Source organism: Furipterus horrens, unplaced genomic scaffold (genome assembly GCF_987537825.1).
Source record: "Furipterus horrens unplaced genomic scaffold, mFurHor1.1.pri manual_scaffold_12, whole genome shotgun sequence".
Classification (NCBI taxonomy): domain Eukaryota; kingdom Metazoa; phylum Chordata; class Mammalia; order Chiroptera; family Furipteridae; genus Furipterus; species Furipterus horrens.
In genome coordinates, this window is record NW_028327182.1 from 55,542,637 (window position 1) to 55,564,123 (window position 21,487).

A 21,487-nucleotide genomic window follows, 5' to 3' on the forward strand; every position below is an offset into this window, starting at 1 on the left:
CTATGGGACACAACAAAGGAAGTCTTCAGAGGAAAGTATATAGTAAAAAAAGCCTATGTAAAGAAGACAGAAAAATCTGAACTAAACAGCCTAACCCTACATCTAAAAAGCTAGAGGAAAAACAACAGAGTCCAAGCGAGTAGAAGGAAGGAAATAAGATCAGAGCAGTACTAAATGACATAGAGACAAAACACAAACAAACAAACAAAAAAAAAAAAACGATCAATGAATGTAAGAAGTGGGTCTTAGAAAAGATAAATAAAATCGACAAACCTTTAACCAGACTCATGAAGGAAAAAAGAGAGGACCTAAATAAATAAAATCAGAAATGAAAGAGAAGTAACAACTGATACCACAAAAATAAAAAGGATTGTAAGAAATTACTTTGAACAACTATATGCCAGGAAATTGAACAAACTGAGGGAAACTGATAAATCTTTAGAAACATACAATCTTCTAAAACTGAATCAAGAAGAAGCAGAAAACCTGAATAAACCAATAATCACCAGCAAAATTGAAGCAGTAATCAAAAAACCCTCAACAAACAAAAGCTCTGGACCAGATAGCCTCACAGGCAAATTTTAACAAACACTCAAAGAAGAACTAACACTTATCCTTCTCAAACTATTTTAAAAATTTCAAGAAGGATAAAAAATTTGAAATTCTTCTAATGAGGCCAGTATTATCCTAATTCCAAAACCAGGTAATACAACAAAGAAAGAAAATTACAGGCCAATATCTCTGATGAACATAGATACTAAAATTCTCAAACTAGATTGGCAAATATTGCAAACTAAATCCAGCAATACATTAAAAAGATCATACACCATGATCACGTGGGATTTACCCTAGGGATGCAAGAATGGTACAATATTCACAAATCAATAAATGTAATACATCACATAAACAAAATGAAGGACATTTGATAAAATCCAGTACCCATTTACAATAAAAACACTCAAGAGAGTGGGAATAGAGGAAGCATACCTCAACGTAATAAAGGCCATATATGAGAAACCTAGTGTGAACTCAATGTTGTAAAAAGCTGAAAACATTTCCCTTAAGATTAGTAACAAGAGAAGAGTGTCCACTTTCACCACTCTCATTCAACATAGTACCAGAATTTCTAGTCAAAGCAATTGCACAAGAAAAAGAAAAAGGAATCCACATTGGAAAGGAGGAAGTAAAACTGTCATTATTTGCAGATGACATGATAGTATACATAGAAAACCCTATAGACTCCACCAAAAAACTACTTGACCTAATAAGTGAATTCGGCAAAGCAGTGGGATACAAAGCCAATATTCAGAAACTGACAGCATTTCTGTACACCAACAATGAACTACCAGAGAGAGAAACTAAGAAAAAAAAATCCCATATACCATAGCAACCACAACAACAAAAAAACACGTAGGAATAAATTTAACCAAGGAGGTAAAAAACCTTTTCTTGGAAAACTATAGGAATCTGAAGAAAGAAATTGAGGAAGATACAAATAAATGGAAGTGTTTGTGGACTGGAAAAATTAACATCATTAAAATATCCATACTACCCAAAGCAATCTATAGATTCAATGCTATTCCTATTAAAATACCAATAGCATATTTCATGGATCTAGAACAAATACTAAAAAATATTTATATGGAACCAAAGAGACTGCGAATAGCCTCAACAATCTTGAGAAAGAAGAACAAAGTAGGAGAGGTCAAAATACCTGATATCAAATTATATATATGACAAGTCCACTGTAATCAAAATAGTCTGGTACTGGCACAAGAACATATAGATCAATGGAACAGAACAGAGAGCCCAGAAATAAACCCTGGTCTCTATGGTCAATTAATATATGACAAAGGGGTATGAGCATATCATGGAGTAAAAATAATCTCTTCAATAAATCGTGTTGGGAGAACTAGATTGGTACATGCAAAAACATGAAACTAGACCACCAACTTACACCATACACCAGAATAAACTCAAAATGGATAAAAGACTTAAATATAAGTTGTGATACCATAAAAATCCTAGTGAAAAACATAGGCAGTAAAATATCAGATATCTCACATAGCAGTATGTTTGCTGATATATCTCCTAGGGCAAGGAAAATAAAGTAAAAAGTAAACAACTGGAACTACATCAAATTAAAAGGCTTCTGCATGGTTAAAGAAGACATCATAAAAATGAAAAGGGAACTGACTGTATGGGAGAACATATTTGCCAATAATACACTGAACAAGGGCTTAATCTCCAAAATATATAAAGAACTCATACAATTCAACACCAGGAAGACACTTATCCAAGGATGACATACAGATGGCCCATAGATATATGAAAAAATGCTCAACATCACTAGCCATCAGAGAGATGCAATTTAAAACCACAATGAGATACCACTTCACACCTGCCTAAATGGCTGTCATTAATATATCAAACAACATGTGCTGCAGAGGATGTAACGAAAAGAGAGCCCTAGTGCACTGTTGGTGGGAATGCAGACTGTGGAATACAGAATTTCCTCAAAAAATTAAAAATGACCCAGCAATTCCACTGCTGGGAATATACCCGAAGAATTCCAAAAACACCAATTCAAAAGAATTTATGCACCCCTATGTTCATAGCAGTGCTATTTACAACAGGCAAGTATTGGAAACAGCTTACGTGCCCATGAATAGATGAGTGGATTTAAAAACTGGTAAATTTAAACAATGGAATACTATGCAGCAGAAAGAAAGAAGGAATTCCTATCTTTTGCAACAGTATGGATGGAAATGGAGTCTACCATGCTAAGTGAAATAAGCTAGCTGATGAAAGACAAATACCATATGATCTAACTTATAAAAGAAATCCAATGAACAAAATAATCAGCAAAATAGAACCAGAGGCATAGAATCACAGAACAGACTGACAGCAGTCTATTGATGGTGAAGGGATTGGTCAAGGGACTTATATGAAGGACCATGGACATGGGCAACAGGGTGGAGATTGAGTATTGAAGTCGGGGGGGGGGGGCAGGCTGGGTGGAGAAGGTCAAAGGGGGAAATAACTGGAACAACTGTAAAACATAAAAAAAAGAACAAGTTGCAGAGTAATGCATATATCATGAGCATATTTTTTTAAAGTAATTAAAAACACTATATACACATGTATGTTTCTATGAGCAATTGGTTTGGTGAAAGAGGAATTACAACAGGCTAGTAACATCAGTGTTCTCAGGAATGTGGAAATGGAGAATGAGAAAGGACTAACTTTTCTTCATATAACTTTGGATATTTTTACTGATTATAGCAAGTACATTTATTTTTACTTAAAAATTTAGTAATGACAAATATGTTCCTATAACATGTATCCTCATAGTCTAAAGGCCTACAAAATATAGCTGTAAAAAAATATATATATTATCACACAGACTATGCCATCCAGCACTTCTCAAAGCGACAGATACCAGCTATTCTCTTAAAATAACCTGTGGTCAGTTCACATCATGGAAGTATAAAGAACTAGAATTTCCTCAAACCCTGTCACTGTCATCCTTTCTCGTAGCCCTGCTAATACTTTGGGTTCACTAGAGAAGAAGAGAAAAATGAAGAAAATGGACAATAACAGAGCTTTTCTCTGTAAAAACTGACACTTGCTCAGAAGTCAAAAGAGAATGATTTGTCTAAAAAAAAGGCTGATCACCGCACTTCTGTAAATTCTAGGTTTAATCCCTAATGACACACCCTGACAATGTTTTCTCCCTCCTCTTACAGGGTAATTATGAACGAAACATTTCAGAGGTTACAGAAAAACTGCTGCAGGCCTACTTTGTTTGTGTCTTAAGTTTATCTCTGAGGAGGCAAAACAATCAAAGGTCGGAGACTGTGGCCAACAACATTGCATTTTGAAAATGTTATCAGAATTATACTGTGTTAACCGTTGGCTCATTTTAACAGAATGGGTTGAAATAGGAAGATTTAGCAAAATCCTCTGAGGCCAAAATATATACTTTTTAATATAAAGAGCTGTTTTGATTTGTCTCCACTCACTCCAAGATATCTAACTCCCTAAGATCATCACCTCATCCTCTGTGTCACAAAGCCGTAACAAAGCATTATAGAATAAGAGGTCCAGGAAACAGAACACCAGCTGGCCTCACAAACACAACCCTAGCCAATACCTTTGTATCATAATACCATTACACAGTTTTCTGGATCAGGATATAGGGAAGGAAGCATCTGTTACAGACTTGGTTTAAAAAATTAGCAAAGGGATATAACATAAACTTCCAGTCAAGATGGCAGCACAGGTAAACACAGCTCACCTCCTTGTACAACCACATCAAAATTATAACTTAAAACTATAGAACAACGATCACTTAGAATCATCAGAAATTGAATTGAATGGAAGTCTGACAACCACAGAATTAAAAAACCACATCAATCCAGACTAGTAGGAGGGATGGAGATGCTGAATGGGCTGGTCCCACATCCACAAGCGATGGATAAAAATTCAGGAGGGATATCTCGGGAGTGAGTTCTAGTCATACACCAGGCCAGCATTCCAGTGCCAGGAAGGTAAGTCCCCATAAGTTCTGGCTTCAAAAACCAGTGGCAATATTGTCAGTGGAAGGAACTGCTGGAGTCCCAAGCAGTTCCTCTTAAAGAATCCCCACATGGTCTTATTCAGACCCACTCCATCTGAGCTCCAGCATTGCAATAGCAGCTTGAAAGGCACCAGTGGCATACAGGAAGGAACTGAAGTGTCTGGCAACAAGGCAAAAGCTGGGGGATGATCCCCTTACAGAGCCACAGAGCCTGCAGGTGAGTGCCATATCTGAGACTACATCAATCTGGCTATTACTGTTTGCTGAGCCCTGGAGTCCCCTGAAGCTCCATGTCACCAATTTACAGCTGTTTACAGTGGCTTTTCCATGTTAATTGCTGGTCTGGGTTCATGCTTCACAACTTCAAAAAACCTTTCAAACAAGCAACAACTGGCATCAGTGAGCCCCATACCTCTTGATAAGTGGCCTCAGGCATGGAACTAGGAGCAGCCAGCCTAGGTTCACCTCTTGGCTTCACCTGGGAAGCTCTAAGCCCAGCACAAGTAGCAGCCATCTCATATCGCTTTACAGCTCAGGCAGGGTGGCCCTGGGCAAAACACAGGTAGGGGCTGACCTTGGCCTGCACCACCCAGGAAACCCCAGGGCCAGAGCACCCAGTGGATCTCTACAGACCACGTTGGAGCACGACCACCATGCACCTGCATAGTTGATGCTCCACAGAGGTTGGTGTTCAGTGGTCACAGCCAGTCCTTGCCACTGACTGGCCTAAGTAAATCCCTCCCATTGACCAGCCACAGCAACCAAGGATCAACTGCAAGAGGAGGGTGTACCCAGTCCACACGAAGGGCACACCTCTAGTACCCAGCTTGGGTGATAGGGGAAGCTGTGCCACTGGACATTACAGGACACCAACTACATTAGGCCACACTACTAAGACAGAGAATCACAGAAGCTCTACCTAATACACAGAAAACAAACACCTGGAGGCTGCCAAAATGACGAGACAAAAAATCATGGCACAAATAAAAGAACAGATTAAAACTCCAGAAAAAGAACTAAACAATCTATCAGATGCAGAGTTCAAAATGCTGGTTATAAGGATGCTCAAGGAACTTAGTGAGGACCTCAACAACATTAAAAAGATCCAGTCAGAAACTAAGGACACACTAATTGAAATGAAGAACAATTTACAGGAAAACAACAGTAGAATGGAAGAAGCCAAGAATCAAATCAATGATATGGAACATAAGGAAGCAAAAAACAACCAATCAGAACAAGAAGAAAAAAAAAATCCAAAAAAACAATAGTATAAGCAGTCCCTGGGACAACTTCAAGATGTCCAACATTTGCATTATAATGGTGACAGAAGGAAAAGAGAAAGAAGAAGTTGGAAATTTATTTGAAAAAATAATGAAAGAAAACTTTCCAAATTTGGTGTAGGAAATAAGACATGCAAGCCCAGGGAGCACAGAGAATCCCAAACAAGATGAATGCAAAGAGGCCCACTCCAAGACACATCATAATTAAAATGCCAAAGGCTAAAGATAAAGAGAGAATCTTAAATGCAGCAAGAGAAAAGCAGTTAGTTATATACAGGGGAGTTTCCATAAGACTGTCAGCTGATTTCTCAAAAGAAACTTTGCAGGCTAGAGGGACTGGCAAGAAATATTCAAAGTCATGAAAAGCAGGGGTCTACAGCCAAGATTTCTTTACCCACCAAGATATTTAGAATCAAAGGGCAGATAAAGAGCTTCCCAGACAAGAAAAAACTAAAGGAGTTCATTATCATCAAACCATGAAATGTTAAAGGCACTTATTTAAGAAAAAGAAGATCAAAAGTATGAACAATAAAATGTCAAAAAATACATATCTATCAACAATTGAATCTAAAACTAAGCAAACAAGTAGAACACAAACAGAATCATGGATGTGAAGAGCGTTTTGATGGTAGCCGGATGGGAGGGGAGTTTGTGGGGGTATGGGTGAAGAGGTGAGGGGATTAAAAAGTACAAATAGGTAGCTGCAGGAGAGCCATGGGGATTTAAAGTACAGTATAGGAAATGGGGTAGCCAAAGAAGTCATATCCATGATCCATGGACATGAACAATGGTGTGAGAATTGTCTGAGGGAGTGAGGGAACGCTGTGTGGAGGGAGGCAAAGGGGCTAAAACTGGGACAACTGTAATAGCACAATCAATAAATATAATTTTAAAAAATTAGCAAATGTGTCTGTGAAACTGTTAGGGTTCTGACATATACTGCTGAGGCTGGCCACCAGACCCTTACTCAACCTCAGTGCGACTATTAAGTTTGAGATATCCTACTTTATTCTATGCTCAACTATCAAAGATTCACCCAGGAAGATAAATTCATTAGCTAAGTTATCTGGATATGAGTAATTTTGGATTAACATGAAATGATACTTCTCTTTCAGAACTACATGGGGAGACTAAATTAAGGTGAGTTGTCATTCTCTGAGTAAAAAAAAAAAGCTTAAAAATAGAAAAGCTGTGAAGGAGAAAAACGTAAGGTGGAAATGCAGGTTTTCTTCATATTGTCTTTACACAAGGAGGTGATATACATCCCAATGTTACTTAATTTAAGTGTAACCAGAGAAAGAAAATTTTAAACAAAGGGTAATCAGGTTTATAAATCTGATCATATTAACCCTAGGGTGTAAGGGTTGAGTAAATTTATAGTTTACATATTCAGTACAAATATTTATAAGAGTAAGTATTCTGATAATATAAATGCTGTTAAATTTTCCACAAACATGTTTGGTCCCATATCAGACAACTGGAAGAAAAGAACAGGTTTTAGGGTAAATACAGCATGTTGCCGAATAAAATAATAATGATGTTCAGAAGTAAATAAACAGCATAAGGGCTAAGTATATACAAAATATTCTGAAAACCTAAGACCATTATCATCCCCACATGTAAAGGGTCCCTCCATTATATTCCAGAATGAGATTTCAGTTAATTTTGTACTATAACAACTTCCTGTCACTCATATCCTGTTTGATCATGTTTTAGTAATAATGGAATACAAAAGCAAGGGTAACCAGATAAATGAAGCAGAAAGAGGAGTTACACCTTTAATGACCTTCTGCCTGTCCCCGATGTTCTTTTGGTCCTTTCTCCAAGATCTTAACTGTGGCCTGATCACCTGCTGGACCCTTTTTTATACCCTCCTTCCCTGGTATTGACCTCTTTATTCTTCATCTGCTGATTAAACTCCACTCCTTGCACAGCTTTGTGCTTCCAGCATCCCTCCCCTCTTCCTCCCACTCTGTGCTTTAATATCAGATTCTTGACTATTGAATCCATTCCTTGTATAATCAGGATGACCAGTTATCCCTGCTTTCTTAATAGGTACAAATTATTACCATCCCAGATACACTGGATGGGGTTGTAAACAGCCAAAATCACATTCACACCTGGGGCCCTGAATTGTAAAGGATCTGAGAGCAGAGAAGGAGCCTGGAACTGTCCTACTGCACACCACAAAGGCATCATTGGTGGACACTTGCCACTTACATGCATGATTGCAGCACAATGAAAGAATGATAATATGTCTTAATTTTCTTAATTCTTTTTTCTTTTGAAAAATTACCTTCTGCTTCTTTCTACCTTCTTAAAACAAAATATCTTTAAAACACTTGAGAGCTAGGGGGGGAAGAACATCAGTTGAGCCCCTTACAATGCTGCATTTTTCAGACTTTCACCATGAACCACAGTAAAAAAGTGAGTCTACATCACAACCCAATGCACACACAGTATCTGTATCTATATCTATAGCTATAAAGCAATATCCATAATCATTAAGGATGGTGTACTTTAATATTCTCTATTCAATTCTATCTTAAAAAAAATAATCTGAGTCACAGAATCTTGAGCTGAAGGCCTGACAGAGAGTGCATACTGTTTGATTTCATTTATAGGAAAGTCTAGAATATTTGAGACTAATCTACAATGATAGAGGTCAAAAGAATGAGAATATCAACTTGGAGGGGGGGTTACAGGACAGTCTTCTGAAATGCTGGAAATGTTTTATATATTGAGATCTGGGTGGTGTTTAAGTGGGTGCACAAATATGAAATCCATCAAGCTGTATAATTAGTATTATACCTGAGTATTTTATTGTATGTAAGTTCTATTTCAATTTTTTAAAAAAGAACAAAAAATAAAACAAAAAGTAAGAAATGGTGGTTGAAACCAATTAAATTGATTTTACCAACTAGGATAGCTTTAGTTAGTATGGTTGTTACCTACAGTTTGAAAATAGCTCCAAATATGTTGTACATATATATATATTGTAAAAATACACACTCTCTCTCTCTCTCATGTGTCAGGCTTCGTATCAGGCTTCTTTAGTTCAACATTATGTGACCCAGATTTTTAAAAAAATGCGTATATATATATATATTTTGTTTTTTAAACTTCCCTAGGTCTTAGGATCAAGGAATTCTGAATTATGCTGGTTATATAGTAGTAGGCAATGAGAAAAGAAAGAAGAGCACAACTCCTCTATGTCTTCACAGGAAAAAATACAGATTTCTAATTACCATATTTTTTCGCTTCATAAGATACACTTTTTTCCCCCCAAAAGTGGGGGGAAAATGTCTGCGCATCTTATGGAGCAAATATTGCATCACAGACCGTGATGTGTATTACCTGTCAGTGGTGGTGACAGCTGTTAGAAAAGGAAGCGGTGGGCCCACGTGAAACCCCTGGGGATGCTTAAATGTCCCACTTTACTACTGAATCTCAGGGCATCTGGTCAGTATGAAGATAGCGAAGAAAGTGATATCAGTGATTGTGAGCAACTGCACTTCATAAATTCTGACACTGGCGATGATGAGTTCTTGAGGTTTCCAGAAAACTAGGAGAGTACTTGAACCTTAAAGTCTCTCCTCATTTGCTAATGGAAGTGATGATGGTTCTTAATACCGCTGTTGACGGCTGTTCACTTTACATGGTTGAAATATTATTCTGTTATATTTTATTAAATATTTTAGTACACCATTTAGTTGAGAATTTTTTTTTTTTTGCTTTCCTCCTCTAAACCTAGATGTGTCTTATGGTCAGGTGCGTCTCATAGTGCGAAAATTATAGTAATTGATATTAGGCTCAAATAACATGAGTCTTCTCCTAGGTATCCACTGTGTTCACCCAGTAAGCATAGAAAGTTACTTTCTGATTCTAGATTGTATTGCATATATTATCTGTTTCAACTAATGCTTTGCTTTGAGAAATTATGAACCCCCAAACATGCAGAAATTTAAAAAAAAAATGACACAGACATTCATAACACAAAAAAGCAAACACACACCAAAACTCTTCCCAGCCTAAAACATGGTTACAATGGTAGCTCTAAAATTAGCTGTAATAGGCAGGTGCTAAAAAAATACTGTGGTAACAGTTAACTCTTGAGAAAAACAATATTCTAAAGTCCTATTCCGGGAAGGGTATTTTATATTTCAGAAGAACTATGTTGTATAAAGTAAAGGTCAATGCCAACTGCTATTCTATTTATAATTGTATATAGAGAAACCATGTTTAAGATGTGGATGTGTACAGTCTCTATTTCATTGTACTTGAAAAAAAGAATAGAAAGGCAGTAACAGAGTAAGAATATAAAGGTCTAGAGAAGACACAGATATTTCTTTCACCTAAAAAAGAAATCATTCATAGATGCACACAAGGAGACAAGTACAAGAATATTTACTGTGACATTATAATAGAAAAAAATTGGAAATGACAGCACAGCTAATATAAAATGCTTGCATAATGCAATAAAAATGTTGAACTAGATCTATACACCAACTTGGATAGATCTCAAAAACAATGCTGAATTAAAAATAAGAGAAAGTACAGAATAATACATTAGTATTTATATAACATTTTAAAACATACAAAACACAACCATATATAACATTATAATAGATATATTGGTAAAGATATAAAAATTAAATGGGGATTCCTGGAGAAGATACAGTGTTGGGGATGCTCTAGATGGAGTACTGCCCCCTGTGTCTTTCCACCTGCAGCAGCCAGGAGTACTTAGCAGTGACAACTTGAGGCTGCAGCCTGGCAAGCCTCCCAGGGTGGTGCTCAGATGAGAGGGGGGGTTCAGTGCCCTTAAGGGGGATGTGTGTAGGGTGGGGGTGGACAGCTGGGACCAGCTGGTGGCCCTGGAAAACCTCCCACACACCCATACCCACACACCCCTTTTGTGTTATAAGCTGCCCGTCCAAGAACAGAGGCAACGAGAGGACGTGTGAGCCTTCAAACTGGTCCACCCAGGGAGAGCAGTGGGGACAGAAACCGGCACCACCTTCTGGTCTTCCCTGAAGGGGAAAATAGGAAAACAAGAGCTAGCAAGAACTTGAGTGACAAACACCTAGATTCAGATCAGAAGACTGTTCATTTGCCTATCACTTCATTCCTGGAAATTGTGCCGCAACTGCCTGATTAAGGGAGGAGAAAAGATGGCGACGAAGTAGGTAACAGTGTTGTCTGCTTGCTCCCATCGCTGAAGGACTCGGAGTACAAACATGGAGTGGAGTGAGTGAGTGTGAATTTCAGATAGCGCCAACATGGAAGGGAGTGTGGGAGCGGCGTGAAAGAGGGCAGAAAGCTCTGCCCGCACTCTCTAACCGGAGTAGCTGGGCCTCCCAGCCTGGAGCCTCTGCCGCACAGTACCGCATCCGAGAGGGGCAGCTGCAGACTGACTCATTAGCCGGGATCTGCTTGGAGGCTTCCCCCTGCCAAGGGCGCACTGACCAGCAAAGTCCTGGAGCGAGTCAGCGAGAAGGTTTGGTTGAAACAGCTGGAGGCGTGGGAAGAAAGTGAACAGCCCGGACTGTGAGAAACTGTATGAACTGAGTCTAGGTGGGCACTCCCTTGGCTGGCAACCCTGGGCTGACAACTCTGCACCGTGAGCTCTTGCACCAAGGCTCCACCAAACAAAAAAGCAGAACTGAGCCAGGGAGAGGGGCCCATACGGAAAAGCTGGGGCAGAACTGCAGACTCTGTAGGGACCCCAGGCAGGCAAGTGGCACAAACAGGCATACAGGCAGGGATGCAGGCCAGTGCTGCAGCTTGGAGGCAACATAGAGATTTTCTGGAGGAGCAGAGACAGGACTTGAGGCTGGGCAGGGACTGTTGGCATGCGCACGCTGACTCACCAGCAGAACAGTGTTGCTAGACAAGCCTGAACAGGGCTGAGGGTGCCGCAGGACCAGGGGAGAGGGGACTCAACTAAGTGCGGTTCACAGCAGAGCGGCAGCAGAACTATGAGTGAGAGAATAGCAACCCCAGAATCAAGCTGTATCTCCTCACAGCTGCCAGCCAGGAAAGATTGGAAACCAATGGAATTTTGACCAGGGGCGGATCCAGTAAAAGAAGAGAGCACCCAAAGGTTGTACTGGGCAAAAACTCTTTCTTTAATCTCTTTACTACCTTCTCTCCCTCCTACTCTTCTTAATTTTTTTTGTTTGCCTATTTTGTTTATCCTCCCTCTCGCACTAAACATATAGCATATGACTGCTACATAACCCTAATATTATACACTTCCACTTTCTCACTTCATTCTGCATTCTTCCCTCCCTTTTTTAACATACAATGTAAATATTACTGTCTCACATAGCTGTGACACTACTTGCTACTATTATTATTCTATCATCTTCCCTCTCAAAAATCATCTTTTTTTCATTTAAAACAACTCTTATCTGTTTCTCCTATAGTACAATAGTCTCAACCTCTTTACATCTATATTAATACTGGCTCATTTACTGCTGATAGTGTGATTGTGGGTGGGGAATATTTTAGAGGGTGTGGGTTTCTTGCCTGGGTTGTGTTTACGTTTTAACAGCATCTCCACAAAAGAACTCAAGATAAGGTAGGCAGAGTGACTCTCAATCAACTAGCCAGAGGGAAGGATCCACCAAAGAGTAACTGAAATACAACAAGAGAGCTTAAACAAACGGCTTAAAGGGCATCCCAAGAGCATCAGGCTAAGGAGATCAAAGAGACTGTACCACTGAATCCCCCAGATCTCCTATACAGAACCTCATACCATGAAGGCAGGAAAGCAAAGCAGACAAATCTAAGAAACAAAAACAACCAAGAATCATCCAGCATGGGGAGACACAGAAACAACCACCCAAAGAAAGGAAAAGAGGAATCCCCAGAAAGAGAGATAGATGGAACAGACGTAAGCCAAGTATCAGACACGGAATTCAAAAGAATAGTTATAAGGAAGCTCAATGAACTTGACAAACTCAAAGAAAACTACAATGAACTCCAGGGGAATTACAAAGAACTCCAGGGAAACTACAAAGAACTCTAGGGAAGCTACAAGGAACTTAGGGAGAACTATACCAGCATAAAAAAGGACATAGAAGAAACCAGGAGAAAGAACCAGGAAGAAATGAAGAATACAATTTTTGAACTGAAGAACACAGTAGAATCAATCAAAAGCAGGCTAAATGAAGCAGAGGATTGGATCAGTGAGTTAGAGGACAATGTAGAAAAAATTCCCAGACAACACAACAAAATGAAAAAAGACTTAAAAAGAATGAAGAGGTATAAGAGAACTGCTGGACAACATGAAACAAAACAAACAAACAAAAAAATTGAATCATAGGAATACAAGAAGGTGAAAAAGAGGAGCATGGGATAAAAAACCTGATTGAAAAAGTAATGACAGAAAATTTTCCTAACTTGATGAGAGAAAAAGTCATGCAAGTCCAGGAAGCACAGAGGGTCCCAATGAAAATGAACCCCAAAAGGCCCACTCCAAGGCACATCATTATTAAAGTGCCAACATTCAAAGGAAAAGAGAAAATCCTAAAAGTGTTACAGAGTGGGGGTCTCCAAAAATCCTCAGAGACTGCGGGTTGGGGGATGGGGAAAGGAAACAGCTCTTAAGATGCCTTCACGTGCCTGTGGCTAGTAGCTAGTGTCTTTGTTACACAAATGGCTTTGATACTTCCAAGGCCCCAAGAAGATGGGAAGGGTTTTTGGACCATGGGATGGTATGGAAAGAGCACACAGAGCCTGTGTAAGGTTCTGTGAATGGTCAGAACTGGTTACCATACCCACTGCGTCACGGGATGCAGGCAGGGATTTAAAAATAAGCAGCAGACATTTTTTTAAGGGGAACACCATGTGGCTTTGAAAAGGGGGAACACCTATGCAGTTTTGGAAAGGAAAGGGAGAACTCCATGCAGTTTACAAGGAGGCTGCAAACTCCATGTGCTTCTGCATTAAAAGCTGGAAGGCACCACAACACAGGCAAAACCTCCCCAATCAGGATCGAATGATTGGCAGCTACCAGTAAAGCTGAACTGTGTCTATGAGGTAGGGAAACAGTATCTCTAACTTTCTAAAACTAGCCTGGTTTGGTAGGGGGAGGCAGAACTATGCGTTTGTGGGTGTTTTAAAGAAAATAACAGCAGAAATCCACAAATAATCTAAATCTTTATAACCATTAAATAAACAATTCTTTTTCTTTTCACTAAACTCTGGTATTGAGAGTTATGCTTCTGGCGGTGGGCAATCAGGCCCCTAATAACTAAACAGCCCGTGGGTTCTGTTTCAATCAGAGCAGCCTGTGTGTTCTGTTACAAAAGCAGCAATAGAAAAACAGCAAATAACATACAAGGGAGCTCTGATAAGGCTATCAATTGATTTCTCAACAGAAACACTACAAGCCAGAGTGAATGGCAAAAAATATTTCAAGCAATGAAAAACAAAGGCCTACAACCAAGAATACTCTACCCAGCAAGGCTCTCTTTCAAAATGGAAGGTGAAATAAGGAGTTTCCCAGACAAAGGAAGACTAAAAGAATACTTCTCCACCAAACCAGCATTGCAAGAGATGCTAAAGGGAATGCTTTAAGAAAAAGAAGAAAAAAAAAAAAAAGAGAGAGGGAGAGGAACACAGGTACAAAGAGAAATGAATAAATACCTGTCAATAATAACCTTAAATGTAAATGGATTAAATGCTCCAATTAAAAGACATAGGGTAGCGAAATGAATACGAAAACATGGCCCACATATATGCTGTCTACAAGAGACACACCTCAAAACAAAAGATTTACACAGACTGAAAGTGAAGGGATAGAAAAAAGTATTCCAAACAAATGGGCATAAAAAAAAAAAAAAAAAAGCTGGGGTAGCAATACTTATATCAGACAAAATAGATGTCACAGCAAAGTCCATAAAAAGAGACAAAGAAGGGCATTTCATAATACTGAAGGGAAAAATCCATCGAGAAGATATAACCCTGGTAAACATATATGCACCCAACATAGGAGCACCCAAATATATAAGGAAAATACTAGAAGACTACAAGAAGTATATGAACAGCAACACACTCACAGTAGGGGACTTTAACACCACATTATCAACAATAGACAGAACTTTGAAGCAAAGAAACATCAAGGATATTGAGGCACTGAACAACACACTAGATCAAATGAAATTAACTGATATATATATATATATATATATATAGAACTTTTCACCCCAAAGAAGCTAAATATACATTCTTTTCAAATGCACATGGGACATTCTTGAAGATAGACCACATGGTAAGACAAAAAACAAGCCTCAACAAATTCAAGAAAATTGAAATTATATCAAGCATCTTCTCAGATCACAATGCCTTGAAACTAGAAATCAACCTCAAGGAAAAAAATCAAAGACATCTAAAATCATGGAGAATGAATAACATGCTATTAAATAATGAATGGGTTAACAATGACATCAAGGAAGAAATCAAAAAGTTTCTGGAAACTAATGATAATGAACACACAACAGCCCAAAACCTATGGGACACAGCAAAAGCAATCATGAGAGGAAAGTTCATAGCAATACAGGCCTACCTGAAAAGGATAGAAGAATCTCAAATAAAAAATCTAACCCTACAGCTACAAGAACTAGACCAACAACAACAAACAAAGCCCAAGGCGAGTAGAAGGAATAAAATCATCAAGATCAGAGCATAATTAAATGACATAGAGACTAAATAAACAATTCAAAAAGTCAACAAATGTAGAAGCTGGTTCTTTGAAAAGATAAAATTGACAAGCCTTTAGCCAGGCTCATCAAGAAAAAAAGAGAGAGGACCCAAATAATCAAAATCAGAAGTGAAAGAGGAGAAATCACAACCGATATCAAAGAAATACAAAGTATTGTAAGAAATTACTACAAACAACTGTATGGCAAGAAACTTGACAACCTAGCTAAAATGGACCAATTTCTAGAAACATATAATCTTCCAAAACTGAATCAAGAAGAAGCAGAAAGACTGAACAGACCAATGACAAAGAGTGAAATTGAAATAGTAATCAAAAACCTCCAGGCACACAAAAGCCCTGGATCAGATGGCTTCACAGCTGAATTTTCCAAAACATTTAGGAAAGAACTAACACTTAGCCTTCTCAAACTATTCCAAAAAACCCAAGGAGAGGGAAAACTCCCAAACTCTATGAAATCAGTATTACCCTAATTCCAAAACCAGGTCAAGACACAGCAAAGAAAGAAAACTACAGGCCAATATCGCTGATGAACATAGATGCTAAAATCCTCAACAAAATATTGGCAAACCAGATCCAGCAACACATTAGAAAGATCATACACCACGATCAAGTGCAATTCATCCAGGGATGCAAGGATGGTTTAATATTTGCATGTCAATAAATATAATACACCACATAAAAAAAATGAAACAAAAATCACATGATCATATCAATAGATGCAGAAAAAGCATTTGATAAAGTACAGCACCCATTCATGATGAAAATACTCAGCAAAATAGGAACAGAGGGAGCATACCTTAACATAATTAAGGCCGTTTACGAGAAACTTGAAGCCAACATCATACTCAATGGACAAAAACTGAAAGCTTTCCCTGAGATCAGGCACAAGATAAGGATGTCCACTCTCACCACTCCTATTCAACATAGTGCTAAAGTTCTAGCCACAGCAAATCAGACAAGAAAAAGAAATAAAAGGCATCCAAATTGGAAAAGAGGAAGTAAAACTCATTATTTGTAGGTGACACGATAGCATACATAGAAAATCCTATAGACTACACTAAAAACTACTCTACATAATAAGCGAATTTGGCAAAATAGCAGGGTACAAAATCAATATACAGAAATCGAAGGTATTTCTGTACACCAAAAATAAAATATCAGAGATGGAAACTAAAAAAAAAAATCCCATTTACTATAGCAATAAGAAAAATAAAGTACCTAGGAATAAACTTAACCAAAGAGATAAAAGACCTGTACTTAGAGAACTACGTAACACTGAAGAAAGAAATTAAGGAATATACAAATAAATGGAAGCAAATACCATGTTCATGGATAGGAAGAATCAACATCATTAAAATGTCCATACTACCCAAAGCAATCTACAGATTCAACGAAATCCCCATTAAAATACCAATGACATATTTCACTGACCTAGAACAAATACTTCAAAAATTTACATGGAACCAAAAAAGGCCCTGAATAGTCAAAGCAATCTTGAGACAGACGAACACAGCAGGAGGAATCACAATACCAGACATCAAATTATACTACAAAGTCACTGTGATCAAAACAGTCTGGTACTGGCATAAGAACAGACATATACATCAATGAAACAGAATAGAGAGTTCAGAAATAAAGCCAGGTCTAATATTTGACAAAGGGGGAAAGGAGCATAAAATGGAGTGAGAAGAGCCTCTTCAACAAATGGTGCTGGGAGAACTGGACAGGGATGTGCAAAAGAAAATGAAACTAGACCACCAACTTACACCACACATGAGAATAAACTCAAGATGGATCAAACACTTAAATATAAGCCGTGGCACCATAAAAGTCCTAGAGGAAAACATGGGCTGGAAAATTTCAGATATCCCATATAGCAATATTTTCACTGATACATTTCCTAAGACAAGGGAAATAAAGGAAAGAATAAACAAATGGGACTACATCAAACTAGAGTTTCTGCTCAGCAAAAGAAAACATCAGCAAGATGAAAAAGGAACCAACCATATGGGAAAACATATTTGCCAATGATATCACAGATAGGGGACTGATTTCCAAAATATATAAAGAACTTACATGTCTCAACACCAAGAAGACAGACAGCCCAATTAAAAAATGGGAAAAGGACCTGAACAAACACTTCTTCAAGAAGGATACACAGAGGGTCCATAGACACATGAAAGAATGCTCAACATCACTAGCCATCAGAGAGACACAAATTAAAATCACAATGAGATACCACTTTACACCAGTCAGAATGGCCATCATCAACAAATCAACAAACAACAAGTGCTGGCGAGGATGTGGAGAAATGGGAACTCTAGTGCACTGTTGGTGGGAATGCAGACTGGTGCAGCCACTATGGAAAACAGTACGGAATTTCTTCAAAAAACTAAAAATGGAACTGCCTTTTGAACCAGCGATTCCACTGCTAGGATTACACCTGAAGAATCCTGAAACCCCAACTCAAAGGAATTTATGCACCCCTATGTCCATAGCAGCGCTGTTTACAATAGCCAAGTGCTGGGAACAGCCTATGTGCCCATCTGTAGATGAGTGGATTAGAAAACTGTGGTACATTTACACAATGGAATACTATGCAGCAGAAAGAAAGAAGGAACTCCTGCCATTTGCGACAACATGCATGGAACTAGGGAGAATTATGCATAGTGAAATAAGCCAGACAATGAAAGAAAAATACTGTATGATATCAACTGATAGAGAACACTAATGAACAACACAAACAAATTAACAAAATTGAACAAGTAACAGAATAACAGTTATCGGAGGGAGGGGGGAGGAAGAGAAGGAGGATAAGTAGGGGAAGGGTCTAGTCAAAGAACATGTATAAATGACACATGGACATGGACACGGGGTGGGGAATGACTGTGGGAGAAGGGGTGGGCTGGGTGGGGGAGAGCAATGGGGGAACACATGGGACAACTGTAATTGAAAAACAGTAAAAAGAAATTAAAAAAAATTAAATGGAAGTAATCCCAGAAAACTCTTAAGAGTGGTTGTCTCTGATCAAGGTTGCAGGAAAAGAAGGGAATAGAATAAGGATAATGTTTAAAAAGAACTTTGTAACTGGTGTTCTTTTTTCCTTAAAAAATATGAAAGCTAAAAATTTAGTAACCAGTATTGAATCTGGGTGGTGGAAATAAAGTTGTTTCGTTCTTTGTGCTTTTCAGTAACTTGTAAGTTTCTCAAAATTATAAAAAATACCTCTTTTATAACTTTTTTTCCATTCAGAATTACCCATGAACAATTTATATAACAGGGGCAACCCCTTTTTGGTTTTGTGGCAAGATTCACATGGATCCATCATCTTTGAAATTGTGTTTATTAACTTGAATAAGGGCTGCTGCATATATGTGAACATAGTAAGTACTTTGTTACCACAGGTACATTCACTGGTGTATTTTGGTTATTTCTTCAATACTTGTAATGTGACATTAATATTATGGAGGGAAAAACACTTAAAGCAGCAATTTTCAACCTCTTTCATTTCCTGGCACACAAACTAATCACTAAAATTCATTAGCACACCAAAAATATAATTTTTGCTGACCTGACACAAAAATATGTATAATTTTGATTCATTCATACTGACTGACTATTGTGTTCACTGTTGTCAGTTTTTTATTTTGACAATCTAAGGGAAAAGAGGTCCGTGCCCCTGATTAAATAGTCAGGTATTGTTTTAAAAATTCTTGCAGCATACTGGCCAAAAATTGCTGACTTAAAGAATAATTAAAAAAGAACAACAATACTTTGGGAGACTTCCAGCCAAGAGGGAGGTGTAGACAGACATGCTGAGTCTCCCTCCACAACTAAGAAGGAATACAACTATCTCAAAACTAGAAACAACCAGAAGTTCCAGAAAAATCAAACTGCATGGAAGTCCAACAAACAAAGATATAAAGAAGAAATACTTATCCAGACAGGCAGGAGGGGCGAAGCCAGGGCAGAGAGGATGAGGTGTTGTGGTGGCAGCAGCGGCGACAGTGGCAGGCCAGTGGAAAGCACAGTTACACATTTTCAAAAGTTGGGAGGGACACCTTGGGAGCATTCCCAGCTCCTCACCAGACTGTGCAGCTCACGGCCCCAGCACCAGGGAAAATCAAGCTTTTGACTGTGCAAACAAATGGGGGTTAGGGCAGAGGCAGAAACTGCTGGTCTCTCAGCAGAGTCCGCTTGTTTAAAGGACCCCCACAGTCCCAGAACATTCGCAGACCCATCCACTCTGGGTACGACAGCCAGGGCAACAGCTAGAGAGGCACCAGTCCCATACAGAAGTGGGAGAAGTGCCTGAAAAAGGGGCAATTGCTGGGTAAGTGGCACTGTTCCTTCTCGGACCCCTCCTCCACATACAGTGCCACAACGTGGTGAAACAGGTCGCCCATTACTGATGAATACCTAAGGCTCTGCCTCTTACAACGTAACAGGAGTGACAGTTCTACCTAAGACATGTAGGCAAACACACACAGGAGACTTCTGGCCAAGATGGAGGTCTAGTCTGGCCTTCTCTGTCTCCCTCCACAGCTGGGAAGGAATACAACTACTGCAAAACCAGAAATAACCAGAAATTCCAGAAAATAAATGGAAGTCCAACGTATGAAGTTATAGGGAAGTGGTGCTCATCCGGGCGGGAAGGAGGGGCGAAGCCGGGGCGGAGAGGTCAAGCTGTGTTGCAGGCAGCAGCAGTGGCGATGGCGGCAGGAAAGTGAAAATGCCACAGTATGGTGAGAAGGGTTGCCCGATTGTGAGGAGTGCATAGGGCTCCACCCCCTATAGTGTAGGAGGTGTGACAGCCCTGCCCAGGAAGCAAAGTTAAACAAAACTGTCAGGATAGCACAGATCATGACAGAGATCCCAGTGGCACAGCTGACCAGACAGCAAATATCTAATCTAACAGATCAGCAGATAGATAATCTTTCTGAGGCACAGTTCAGAGCTTTGGTTATAAGAATTCTTACAGACCTAACAGCAGATCTTAAATAAGATGAGGAAGAAATGAAGACTAGTCCTGCTGAAATGAACAAAAGCACATACAAAACTAGTGGTGAAGGAAAGAAAACCAGGGATCAAAGCAACAAATAGGAACATAGGCAAGGAACAAATGGTCAACCAGTGCATAAAAAGGAAACAAAAAGTGAGGAAAATGAGGAGAGGCTCAGAAACCTATTGGACAGCTATATGCGGGCCAGCACCTGAATCATAGGGTTGCCAGAAGGTGAAGAAGAAGAACTAGAAATTGAAAAATTATGTGAAAAAGTATTGAAGCAGAACTTCCCTAACTTGGGGAAGGAAATAGACTTACAGGTCCAGGAAGCACAGAGAGTTCCAAAAAACTAGACCCAGGGAGAACCACACCAAGACACATTACAATCAAAATGTCAAAAATTAAGGATAAAGAAGAGAATCTTAAAAGCAGCAAGAGAGAAGACGAGAATTACGTACAAAAGGGTCCCAATAAGACTATTAGTTGATTTCTGAACAGAAACTCTGCAGGCAAGAAGGGACTGCCAAGAAATATTCAACGTAATGAAAAGCAAAAACCTACAACCATGATTACTCTATCCAGCGAAGCTGTCATTCAGAATAGAAGGGCAGAGAAAGTGCTTCCAGGACAAAGTAAAACTGAAGGAGTTCATCAGATCCAAACCACTGTTATATGAAATGTTAAAAGGACTTGTTTAGTAGAAAGCTAGGGAACCGAAACAAAGGCAAACTAGTAGGCAATGAGAGTGGGAAAAGAATTATAGGTATGGGGAACATTTTGCGGGGAGGTCAGCGGGAAGGGGGAATGGGGGAAAATGAGGGAGATGATACAGGAATTTAGAAGCATAGTAGGAGGGAGTGGAGTATACAGGAAAATGTTCAGAACTA

The 21,487-nt window shown here is 38.9% G+C and overlaps 1 protein-coding gene across 17 annotated transcripts in view; it reads right to left on the reverse strand.

The window, feature by feature from the left end:
• Positions 1 to 21,487, reverse strand: part of DOCK9 (dedicator of cytokinesis 9) — a 360,039-nt gene that overhangs the window by 145,113 nt on the left and 193,439 nt on the right. The window lies entirely within an intron of this gene.